The sequence below is a fragment of the Leptopilina boulardi genome, unplaced genomic scaffold (assembly GCF_019393585.1).
Source record: "Leptopilina boulardi isolate dan_hultmark-lab unplaced genomic scaffold, ZJU_Lbou_2.1 LbouV2_342, whole genome shotgun sequence".
Lineage (NCBI taxonomy): Eukaryota > Metazoa > Arthropoda > Insecta > Hymenoptera > Figitidae > Leptopilina > Leptopilina boulardi.
Genome location: NW_026137910.1, coordinates 678,535 through 692,468, shown reverse-complemented (window position 1 = coordinate 692,468; position 13,934 = coordinate 678,535). Strand labels below are relative to the sequence as shown.

At 25.5% G+C, this 13,934-nt stretch overlaps 1 protein-coding gene and 1 long non-coding RNA gene across 5 annotated transcripts in view; one reads left to right on the top strand and one right to left on the bottom strand.

Annotated features, from left to right (window-relative positions):
• The window catches only part of LOC127285907 (uncharacterized), a 192,068-nt gene that overhangs the window by 61,430 nt on the left and 116,704 nt on the right, over window positions 1–13,934 (bottom strand). The window lies entirely within an intron of this gene.
• On the top strand, window positions 11,770–13,233 carry LOC127285937 (uncharacterized). The gene is made up of 2 exons (XR_007843680.1): window positions 11,770–12,257; window positions 13,064–13,233. It is a non-coding gene; the product is annotated as an uncharacterized LOC127285937 (long non-coding RNA).

Here is a 13,934-nt window from a genome sequence, read left to right as displayed (position 1 = left end):
CAATTAACATTGTTTTGTGTCATTGAATAATATTATAACATTTTTGTACTCTACTTTGTCCCCAATAAATTTTCATCTGTAGAATTCTCTCTCAAACAAAATGTATTGACAATTGTACTCTAAATATGCATTATATGAAAGATGAACAAAAAAAAAAAGAAAAATTGAAACACATAAAAAATATTGAAGTTCTTTTGTTTAATCATGAGATTGAAATATATGACAAGTTTTTATATTCTTGACACATATATGAAAAATTTTATTAGCTCCATTTTATTAGGCATTATGAGCATTGTTGAGAATGACCATTGAGAGTGTCGGACACAAATAGCAATTAAAAAATACTTTGTCAAAGCTAATTCTTCGGGCTCTTGAAAAGTCTCGAATTAAAATCACGGATATTTTCACATGATGTGTATGTGTGTGTGTGTGTGTTTGACTATTGGAAATCGATACTGTATATGCCTACGCGGGATTTTTTTTTTGGAATTGTCATTTTCAAGTCGTGTCGATATTGTGCGGACAGTATTAAATAGGTCTGTCGACGGAGTGAACAATGATGCCATGGTGAGCCTATTCAGAAGTTTAAAACTTCCGCAACGTACTCGCGCGAATATTGTTCTGGTGGGATTGTCGACAGGTGTTTTACTTCACTCTTCAGAAATATACATATATACATATGCACTACATTTAACGCTTCTACATTGCTTGTCGAAAACTTCATATTAATTAACTTTAACGTTCATAGTTAATTAAGTCTCCAGGAACTGATAGTCATATATATAGTTGAAAAATAAGAAAGAAAAAGAAATTTGAAAAAAAAATTTATTTTACGTAGAAAATGAAGGAGGATGATGATCGTAACGTAACCTTTAAAAAATGGTTTTTAACGCACATAAAAAATATTCGAAACATTTCTATCAATTTTGGAGGGATCTAGTTACACAATACGGTGGTCCTTATTTTTAAAATTTTTTCGAATTTTTATCCTAATTTTAATAAATATTTAATGGTTCCGCAAAAAACCTATTAATTTTTACATATGGTCGATTTCACGTGAGATTTAAATTGGGATATACATTTTTTTTCGTTTTTTGCAGAAAAAAGTTACCAATACGTATTTTAAAAATTTTTTTAAAAGTGGACAAAGTTTTAAATTTTTAACACAGCACAGATTTTTTTACAAATCTGTGCTGTGTTTTTCAACGGTGACCTAATTTATTAAATAAATATTTACTTGAATCAAATAATTTTTAATTGAGTTAATTAAATTGTATTTGAACCAATAATTTCTGTATTTAAAACAAATATACCATTTACATAATTGAATCAAATAATAATTATTTGATACAAATAAATATTTATTTTATTTAAATCAAATACATTTTTTTTCAGTGCGTCTAATTTAGAAATTTTTGCCATAAGAAAATAAAGTTTCAGTTTCTCATTGACTTTCAAAATATGTTAATGAAAAAAAAATTTGATTTTCTTTATATAAAAAAATAACGATTTTTTGTAAACAATTTAATTTTTTTTAATTTTGGGCATGTTTTTTTTATTTTTTATTTTACATAACTAATACAAATACAAAGAATATGTTGCAAATACGAATGATCCGTTTTGTTTAAATAATTTATGTGAAATTTTTCTTTCTTTTTCACAATAAAATACATTTTAGTTTGCTTCAAAGATCTTAGTATTTCCAGGTATGTAAAGTAAAAAAAAAAGTAATAAAATCGGTCCACATGTTAAAAAAAATTAATTTGTTTGGGGATTTTTTTCCTGTTTTACACCACGCAAATCAAATAAGCTGGTGGTATTATCACTATGATTTTAGTAATCAAAATACATAAATAATATTACTAAGCAAATCGAAGATAATTTTAAACAAATTTTAAATTTCGAAAAATTCAAAAAAAAATTTCTAAAATTCTTTGGTTACAACAGGATTAATATAAAATTTTCCATATAGAAAAACAATTTTTTGTAATAAAGTATCATTTATAAATATATATATATATCCAACCTTAGCCCACAACTGTTGTATCATTTTGGACGAAGAATGATCTCCTGGAAACACACGCGCGATTAAAAAAAATTCGAACACTCACAAAATTAATTGTAAAATCAAAACGTCTTAACAGGTCAATACACGAATTGCAACTGATTTTGTTATTTCCAACCACATTTTTTATATGGTCTTCGGTTTAGAGTACCTATACCCTTTGTGTTCTTTAATGTAAACAGGTATAAAGATAATTCCAAAATTTCTTGGACACATTAAATTCTTTGAAATTATAATTTTTGATTTAAATATTTCGAGATTTTCAATTTTAGTGTTAAATGTGACTCAAAATATAAAACTGCCAATTTTTGTTAAACATTATAAAAAAAACAAAATGTTTTGACAGTACATTGTAACAACTATTGTATATTTTTTGATAGACTCCCTAAAGAAGAAACATTTATATATTTCGAAACGATAGAGTGAATTTTATTAAATAACACCATTTGTCCGAATGTTATCGTTTCATTTGTATAGCCTTCTAACATTACTTCTCGGACGTTAAACAATTATTAATAATAAATTTAGAAAATGGAAAAATTAGTCAGAAACAATTTGATTTAAATAGTATAATTTTGTATATAAAAATGTATAATAAAAAATGTATATATAAAAAAATTTTGTTTAATAAAAAAGAAATAAAATTGTCCATTTGGGTCAAAACTAAAAAATTTAAATTTGAAAGAAAAAGGTATTAAAAATTCTTTCAAAATTTACATTAATATAAAAATTAAAATTCATTGTGTTTATTATAGTCAGGTTTTAGTAGGAATGACCGAATAAATAGTTTAACAACCTTTTTTTTTTTTAAAAGTATACACTTGTTTAATTTACGTTAGAATTTGAGAGATTTTATTGAAATTAATTTTTAATTTGATAAGATTTTTGATTATTCGTAAACTCAATAAAATATGTTAATAAAAAACAAATAAATATTTTAACAGCTTTGTGGAAAAACAATTAAAAATCTGTTATTTGTTGCAAAGTTTTTTTGTGATTTTAATATTTATATATTATTTCAATTGTACTAATATTTATTTTTACACAAAGCTAGAAACATTAATTAATTTATAAATGCATTATATATGTTTGTTATTTTATTTTTCTAAATTTTCTTGACAGTTTTGATAAATATCCTTTAGCTAGTCAAATATGTCAACTGAAGGAAATATTTTAATAATTCATGAAATATTTAATTGAAGATAATTATTTTTTTTATAAATAGATGAATTATATATAAATACCACGTTCACGAGATTTCAATATCAAATTAAAAAACGTTTCATTTAAAGAGTGTAAAAACCAAAAAAAAAAAAAAAAAAAATGTTCAAATTGAGTATTGGTCTGTTTTTTGTAATTTTTACAACATTTCCAAATTTGAATCGAGCTAATTATTGTTGCCCGACTAATAGGGTAGAGTTTAAAAAGCCAGTTGGCTCTAATTGTTCAACGTATGGTGCATGGGATATTGATTTTATTTATCGATTATTTACTGCATTCACAACTTGGAATGAAGATTGTTACGCGGCCGCATGTGGCGATGGAAACTCACCAAAAGAACAATTTTGTGGCAAAGGAAAATGTAATCTTGTTGGATGCGAATGCAGAGGTGGATGCATTGAGGGAGATGCTACGAAAAATTTTATGAAAAAATTTCAATTAATTTATAATTAATTTAAATTTAAATCGTTAATTTGTAATGTTAAATTTTTGTTTTTCTACTTTTGATAAATATTTTTAAAACAATATTAAACAATAATGTAAATATTAATAAAAATAAAAGTATTTATATTTTCTGAAAATAATTTTAAAAAATTTTTTTATAACAATTTCCTGTGTAATGAAAAAATTTTTAATTTGCCAAATTACTTCCAATTGAATAATTTTCTAAAGTTTCTTATTGTAATAGAAGCAGATTTTGTTAAAAGAGAATTTTTTTCTTGAGAGAGATGAATGAAACTTTTTTTCTGGATAAAAACTTGTAACTCAACAAAAGGTAATTAATTAAAAATTAATTAGGTATTATAATCGATATTTCTCTGTCAGTAAGTCAAGTCATATAATAAATATACATATATATCTTCCTATATTACAAAAAGATATCGCCGCCGCCGCTGTTTCAAGAATTCTTGACCTAGGGGGGTCCCCCCTCCTAAATTTTGAGGTTATGTTCGTTTCAAGGCTCTGAATATAGCCGCAAGTCCCCCCTCCCTCCTCTCATTTCCCCTCCTCCTCCAAAAATGACCTAAATTTTGAGGTTATGTTTGTTTTAAGACTTTGAATATAGCCGCAAGTCCCCTCCCCTCCCCCGCCAGAAATGAACTAAATTTTGAGGTTATGTTCGTTTCAAGGCTCTGAATATAGCCGCAAGTCCCCCCTCCCTCCTCTCATTTCCCCTCCTCCGCCAAAAATGACCTAAATTTTGAGGTTATGTTTGTTTTAAGACTCTGAATATAGCCGCAAGTCCCCTCCCCCGCCAGAAATGACCTAAATTTTGAGGTTATGTTCGTTTCAAGGCTCTGAATATAGCCGCAAGTCCCCCCTCCCTCCTCTCATTTCCCCCTCCTCCGCCAAAAATGACCTAAATTTTGAGGTTATGTTTGTTTTAAGACTCTGAATATAGCCGCAAGTCCCCTCCCCCGCCAGAAATGACCTAAATTTTGAGGTTATGTTCGTTTCAAGGCTCTGAATATAGCCGCAAGTCCCCCCTCCCTCCTCTCATTTCCCCTCCTCCGCCAAAAATTGACCTAAATTTTGAGGTTATGTTTGTTTTAAGACCCTAATAAAGCAGTAAGTCCTTCCCCCTTCCCTCATCTCTCTCTGTATTTCCCGCCAAAAATGACATAAATTTTAAGGTTATGTAAATTTCAAGACTTTCAATATAGCCGCAAGTGAAGGTGGAGTTTCCACCAAAAATGACTTGAATTTAAAGGTTATGTTCGTTTCAAGACTTTTTAATAATTTATTGGTTTTTAGGTAATTTCATTGAAATTATTTTTAAAAATAATTTCTTAATGTCGATTTTAATTTATTTAATTATTTATTTATTATTAATTTAATTAATTTATTAATTAAAATTTAATAATTTTAATTTTAATAATATTTATTCAGATTTCAATGAATTTGTAATAATAATTCTTTGAAATAGGTGGTTCATTTGGAAAAATAAGATCAATGGAAAATTTAAAAAAAATGATTAAAACATATAATAACGTTTATATAATAAGCTCGTTTTTTAAATATTATTTTATTTTGCTTCCTCGTGGTGGAAGCTTTGTAGTCCTTTCGTTTGTAAAAATTTTCAAAGTGTCAGAAACAAATTTTTATCTATATAGAAACGTGTTATATGAGATCCTGACCAATTGTCCGGATGTATGTGTGTGTGGATCCCTTTTTTGTTTAGAAGATAACTTTAACAGGTTTTAATGGATTTAGATAGAATTTATCATATTAATATCTCAAATCTGACCAAAGGATTTTAAAAAATACCCAAAAAAAAAAAATTTCATCGCCTTTTTTCCCAAAAAATTTTTTTTAATCGAAAAAATTTTTAAATAGAAAAATTTAAGGTTATATATAATAAAATCCTATTCCTTACGTCAAGACAAATCAATCGGTATATATATAAAGTATAGTTTTAATTTAAATTTAAAGAATTAATGAAAGTTAAAAAATCAAAAATTCACATTTTGGCTATAAAATTTTGTGATTATTTAAAGTTAAGTTTATATAGATGAAATAATTGTATTCCTTACATGAAAACGAATTGATTGGTATATATAAAATTTACATTTGAGGTAAATTTAATAAATACTTTCATTAATTCATTAAATTTAACTCAAATGTATAGGTACTCAAATGTTTATATTATTATATTATTTTTGTATGTTTATTTCAATGTTAATGCTTTCTCCACGAGGAGGCAAATTTTTTTGCTGATCGTAAAGAGGAAGCACAATGTTCATGTAATGAACATCTGAATTTATAACTTGTTTTTAATATTGTACCTATGTCGTTAAATATTTATTTTTACTATTGTCGACGTTTATCGATATATTTTGTTTTAAGGATTTAATTTTTCAAACGTGTTTTATTTTTACTGCTTTAAAATTTTTCAAACTTATTAAGTGTATGTGAATGTCTATATATAAAAAAATATTTAAAAAATTTGCAACTACGAATTTGACCTTTAATAAGGGCTTAGGGTGATTTGTTAGAGTTTTTACTGAGAGCCTTTAATAAGCCTTTAATTATTCTGCAGTAAAAATTAGGATTTTTTCGAATGTAAGTAAAAAGTTAGTGTTCTGCTGGAAAGGGCCCCTAGTTTAGCCCTTTAGATGGGCTCTGGGTGATTTGTTAGAGTTTGTTCTGAGAGCCTTTAATTAGCCTTTAATTATTCTGCTTTGAAAATTAGAATTTTTTCGAATTTAAGTAAAAAGTTAGTGTTCTGCTGGAAAGGGCCGCCAGTTTAGCCCTTAATAAGGGCTTAGGGTGATTTGTTATAGTTTGTTCTGAGAGCTTTTAATAAGCCTTTAATTATTTAAACTTAAAAATCTGGATTTTTGAGGTTTTAAATGATTTGATAGTGTTTTGATGTGAAGTTCTCGTGCTTCAACCCTTATTAAGGGCTTAAAGTAGTTGGTTATAATTTTTTTGTGGAGCCTTTAAATAGCCTTTAAATAATCTTTACTTAAAACAAAATATATATTATTCAAACAAATAATTTTATCAAGCTTATTTAGATACATTCTTTTGTTAAGTTAATTATTTATTTTAAATTAACTATAAACTTTTTAATTTTGTCAATTAAAAATAATAAAATAGATTAAATAAACTATTTTGTTAAGTCAAAGCGAGGAAGAATTTACTCTGGTAGTTAAGTGTACACTTGCCTGGTAATACTCCGGTAATACCTGTAATATCTGTAATATTTTGTGATGTCTTGTAATAATAAGTATTATTGTGTAATATCATGTAATACTGTGTTATACTTGTAATATTGTGGTTTTATGGTGTAATACCTTAAAAAATTTAAAGAAAATCAAACCAAAAAATGTTAATATAAGTAAAAATTTTAAGCATACTTATTCAAATGTAGCCACCTATGGCAAAATTGTTATACTTCAGCATCAACTCCCGCGCTACATTTGAATAAGTATGTTTAAAATTTTTACTTATATTAACATTTTTTGGTTTGATTTTCTTTACATTTTTATAAAACCGCAATATTACAAGTATTACACAGTATTACATGATATTACACAATAATACTTATTATTACAAGACATTCCAAATTATTACAGATATTACAGGTACTACCGAGTATTACCAGGCAAGTGTACACTTGACTACCGGAGTAAATTCCCCCTCGAAGTATACATATATTTATATAATAATCTCGTTTTTTAAATATTATTTTATTTTTATTATATGATTTATTTAGAAAAATTCTAAAACTTTAAACCATTAATGTGTACTGTATTTATTTTTTTCTAATGAAAAGACACATCTCCAAATTAGAAATGAGCGCATTTGGCGATTTTTGTTATAACGTTTTACACAAAATTGAACACAATTTATTGCATCATTTTTTATTGTGTCTAATCTAGATGTATTTTTTAAATTTTCTTTGGAATAAATTTATTTCAATTTTAGTCATTACTTTTTTTCCGTGTTGAATGTTTCAACTTAAAAAAAAAAAATTTTCTGAATGATTGCCGAAAACATACAATGTCATTAGTACCCATTTCCGCAACATCCGCACAACGTAGATTATTTTTGGCACGTAATTTTACGAGTGCAGAATTTTTTTTTTTTGTAAACTATATCTCGGTAAATAATATTTTATTTATAAAAAAAATTAATAATCTCAACTATAAAAATAAATAATATTTTAATAATAAAAAAGATAATATTTTTCTATTACTGCACTGAAAAAAAAATTTATTTGATTCAAATACTCGATAAGATAAAATAACTTTATTTAGAGATTAATATGATTATTACATTTTTATTTGTTTATAATTATTTTTTTAATGCAAATTTTAATAAAAGTAACCATTTTATAGAAAATGTGTTCTATTGCTATAAGCGATTGTAAAATAGTAAAAACAAGTTAAAAACACTGTTCTTTTTAAATGAAAAAAATTATACGAATAAAAGTTTACATTTTATAAACAAATTAAATTAACAAATATTTTTCTATTTGTTCGTATAGCTAGAGCTGCAATAACGTCGCGCCACGCGCTTTGTTTAAAAAAGTAAAACATTGAAAATTTACAACAACGATTTTAGCTGTTGAAACGAAGGGGTTTTCATAGATTTTAAAAAATTTACAGTAGGAACTATTGTTAAAAAAAAGTTGATAATAACATATAACCAGCCGTGACATAGTCAGAGACTTCTGGCACGCATACGAGTATATCATTTGAACTTAGTAGTTCAAGCAACGCAACTGAAGGCTCGAAATTATTTCCGTGATATAGAAATAAAAAAAAAAATGTTCAAATTGAGTATTGGTCTGTTTCTTGTAATTTTTGCAACATTTCCAAAAGCACACTATGGAGTAATAATTCATAAAAATATCAAAAAAGACTCTACTAGTTGTTGCCGGTCTAGTCGGATAGAGTTTAAAAAGCCAGTTGGCTCTAAATGTTCAACGTATGGAGCATGGGATATTGATTTTATATATCGATTATTTACTGCATTCACAACCTGGAATGAAGATTGTTATGCAGCCGTATGTAGCGATGGAAACCCACCAAAAAATCAATTTTGTAGCAAAGGACAATGTAATTTTCTTGGATGCGATTGCACTCTTGGATGCATTGAAGGAGATGCTGTGACAAACTTTATACTAAAACATTTTAATTCGAGTAACCAAGGCAAGGTAAATTGCCTACATATAGAATCTGCTAATGATTATTCTGTATAAAAATAATTAATTTAAATTTTCATTTTTAAAGAATTTTATTAGAAATAATTATTTTTTAGACGATTTTTCATTTTTTGAACTAGCATTTGACAGAATTTCTTTTTAAACAAATTTTTAACTAAACAAAAATTTTTAACTACACAGAAAATTAAAAGTCATTGAAATAAGCTGCAACGCTTATTATTTTAATCCAATTTTGCTTATTTTAATCCATTTTGGTATTTTGAATTTGATTGAATGATAAATCTGCTAAATTAAAATTCGCTTGAATTAAAATTCTTATGAATAAAAAGTCTAATAAAATATTTTAAAACAAAAATTATAATTAATGTTTTTTTTTATAGAAAATTATAAATATATTATTCTATTATAGATTTCGACCAAAAAAATTGGACATAAAAAAGAAAATTTTTATCTGGATGAAAACCTTAACTTAACGAAACATATAAAAAAAAAAAATAATATCTAAACTATAAAAATTAAAAATATATATAATTTTATTAATACCAAATAATCATTTTTTTCTATTACTGTACAATTTTAAGAAAATACCATTGACATTATTAACAGAATTTTTTTGTTTTCAAATTTATTGAAAACATTATTATTGAAGAGATTTTTAAAATATTTTTAGTAAAATTTTCATAAGTTTCAAATCGTAAGTTAAACATAAAATAAAAAATTATTTTAGTTTCTCACTAAATGGTATTTAAAATTAAAATTTTTTTAAATTCACTGTTCAAAAATTGAAATTCATTGTTTCGTCAAATAGTCATAATTTTGAATACAAATGACTTAATGTTTAACTACCTTTTATTTAGAAAAGTAAATAATTGCGTCAGAATTTTTACATATTATTTAAATTAATTTTTTATTTGATAAGAATCTTGATAATTCTTAAGCTTACACTAAATATGTCGATAAAAAGAATTGTTTTAATAAATGAGCCGTGAAATATTAAAAATAAATGTAATATATATTTTCCAAATTGATTTTAATTATAAAAATGTAAAACATAATATGTAACATCAAAATGAAATAAATATATTTATCTAATATATTTTTCAAATTTTTCTTAAATTCCCAATTTAATTAAAATTACCACTCAAACTCATTATAAAATGAACAGTTCTTAATATTTTTCAATCTAGAAGAGTTTTTGTTTAAAGTTTGGTGGGGAGAATGATTGTTGTTCTACCACAGCAAACTTTGCTCGTTCAGTTTGGAACAGCGAATAAGTTTGCTATGAGATTTAAATTGTTTATTTTATTTTTTTATACACGTTACAGCTAATGTTTTTATTAGCTCTAGCAAAAATTTTAACGAAGCTGAAGTACGCAACGTTTATGATAAACAATTTTTAAAGAAATAATTTTTTAAAAGGAAAAATTCTATAATTTTTTGCCCTAAAACTATTTTTTAATAATATTTTGATTAATGAAAACTACAAGAAATATTTTTTAGGAAGAAAATTATAGAATTTTTCCTTTTAAAAAATTATTTTTTTTTAAAATTGTTTATCATAAACGTTGTCTACTTCAGCTTCGTAGATTTTTGATGCTGTAGCAAATTCTTTTTAGCAAACATTCATTCCCAATCAAAAATTTACTAATGGCGCAGTACTGGCGCAGTACTGACAAGTGTTGGCGCAGTACTGGCACCCAGTATTGGCACCAGAGTTGGCGTAACTTTGAGATGATAACATTTTACCAGTATTGGCACCAGTACTGGTAACCACTACTGGTTCAGTACTGGCTGAGTACTGGTAGTTTTATAATTTATTGTATATACGAAAAGAAAGCTTTAACTGTAACAGAGATAAGTTTCACTGCAATAGTGAAATCTCTGCTCCAATACTTTTTTTTAGGAAAAAGTGTGTGAAATTTTTAGTAACCCAACACAAATTAAATATTAATTAAATTAGTCAATTAACTAATTAATATTTTATTATATATAAAATCGAAAACACCAAGAGTTTTTTATTTTTTAGTAAGTATAATATATATGCAAATTATTATTTAAAAAAATCAAAAAAAAAAATATAAAATTATGTTTATTATAAAACCAAAGTTTTTATAATATATAAAAATAGTTCAGTAAAAATAAAAATGTTTATAAAATAATTATAATGTATATAATTATATAATTAGTTATTTTATTATTCACTTTAATTATTTGCATCAAAATAAATTTTTGAAAAATTTTTTTAATAAAATAAAAGTTGTTTTTTAATTTTTTTAACAAGTGTTGTCAAGAAAATTTTTTTAAATTTTTATTTTAAAAATTAATAATTTTTTTATAAAAAATTTTATTTTTTCGCCATTGACATGAAAAAGTGTCTTTTTTGTGCCTGTTTTGGGCAGATAAAGTAGCACTTTTTAAGGCAGTTGGTTTGCCAGTACTGGGAGGGTGGTACTGCACCAGTACAGATACAAAGAAAATACCAGTACTGGTTTAGTACAGACTATTGGCTTCGGCAGCCAATACTGAACCAGTACTGGCGCCAGTAGTTAACTCTGGTATAATACTGAAATTTTTGGTTGGGTTTTGGCATTATCTTTACATAATTCATTTTTTTCGTGTATTTATTCTTACATAAAGTAGGACAAGTTAATAATTATTTATAAATTATGTCTACTTGATAATTTATTTTTCACAATTTTTTTGACAATTTTGATAAATATCCTTCAGCTAGTCAAATATGTAAACAGAAGGAAATATTTCTGTTTAATAATTTATGAAATTTTAAATAGAAGATACTTATATTTTTTATGATTGTTCAATTACAGTATATAAAAAATAAAGTATATATAATACGATATTTCAATATTAAATTACAAACGTTTCATTTCAAGTGTACGTAGAAATTTAAAAAAAAAATGTTTAAATTGAGTATTGGTCTGTTTCTTGTAATATTTGCAACATTTCCAAATTTTAATCGAGCTAATGATTGTTGCCGGTCTAGTCGGATAGAGTTTAAAAAGCCAGTTGGCACTAAATGTTCAACGTATGGAGCATGGGATATTGATTTTGTTTATCGGTTATTTTCTGGATTCACAACTTTGACTGTAGATTGTTACGCAGCCGTATGTGGCGATGGAAACCCACCAGAAAATCAATTTTGTAGCAAAGGACAATGTAATTTTCTTGGATGCGATTGCACTCTTGGATGCATTGAAGGAGATGCTGTGACAAACTTTATACTAAAACATTAAATTTTGTATAAATAAATTATCATCAAGTTACTATGGCTCCGTGGTAAGTTACATATACACGTAGCGTCTGCAAGGTCCTTGTTTCGATCCCCGATGAGTGTGTAAATTTTTATTCTTATAGATTTAAGTTTCATTATGTACCTACATGAAGGACCAAAAATGTTAAATTATTTTTTTTAAAATATTTTTCGTCTGATTAATGCCTAGGGAAATATTTTTCAAGGTATTATGTGGACCCACACACTAAAAAAGAAATCTTGATTTCAGCCTATTTTTGAGGCTGAATTTAAGGTGTAAACGGAGTCAGACCAATTAAAAAAGGACAGACTTATGCAAAATATATGGGCTTAATTTAAGGTGTAAACGGTTTAAGACTTTGTTTTTACTGTGCAAAACCGTTTTAAAAATAATTTTATATTCTTGGTCCCGCACGGAGAGACCGCCGGTTAGAAAAATTACTAAAAAAATTTACAAGTAGCGGAAATAAGGTTACATTGTCAAACATTGCTGTAGACTATAGTAATTTCTATTCCAATTTGTGTGCAATTTTACTATAGTATACAGGTTTTATTAAGTATGCTGCTAATAGAATTTTCGATTTCCTACAGCAATATATGACAAAGTAACCTTATTTCCGCTACTTGTAAATCTTTTTAGTAATTTTTCCAACCGGCGGTCTCTCCGTGCGTGAAAAATAATTTTCGACGTTGAGCGTCGACGCCGACTTTATGGAGGTCATTATGTGTATAATAATTTTTAATTAATCTTAACTAATAAAAATAGTTGTAATATCTAAATAAATAAGAATTAAAAATAAAATAATACAATCCTAAAAAAAATTTGTTCTAGATTAAATTTGGACATAAAGAAGAGAATTGTTTTTTTGATAAAAACTTTAACTCAACGAAACGTATAACTATAATATATTTGTCAGATACATTCGGTCGACACAATGTAAAGAAAACTTCAAAAAATTTATTTGAAATGAAATAAATTTATTCATTTATTATTGTGATAAATCATATGTCTCGAAAACAACGTTATAATATTTTCTCCATTGTTAGAAAATTAACAAATTCTTAAGATAATTAATAAAAATAATTCTCAAAAATTTGTTTAAGAACTTTTTCATGCGTCCCGTTTATCAAACTAAATTTTATTAACTTTTTTATATTCAGAATTGTTAAATGATAATTTTTTTTATTATTGTTCGATAAACCGATATATTTTCAAGGAATCAATTTTTTATACGTGCCTTTTTATTGTTTTAAAATTTTTAACATTTATTAAATTTTAAAGAAAATTAAAAATTAAAATTAAATTAAGGGCAAGTCCAACATGTGAAATGTAAACAAACATGAAATGTAAACAAACCATGCTCATTTTTTCGCATTTCTCATTTGTGTAGAAAATATAAATTTGTCGGTTTCTTTATGAAAATGGTAAATTAATGTATTAAACTTGGTAACTATACTTTATTTAACTTATAATATGAAAAAGTAAGTACAATTATAATGAAATTAAAAGTACTCAAATGGTTTTTTTTCGAAACCTTGAAAAAATTGCTAATTCAGTGTACATTTCATTTCATTATAATTGTACTTATTTTTTCATATAATAAGTTAAATAAAGTATAGTTACCAAGTTTAATACATTAATATACCATTTTCATAAAGAAAACGACAATTTTTATTTTCTACGCAAATGAGAAATGCGAAAA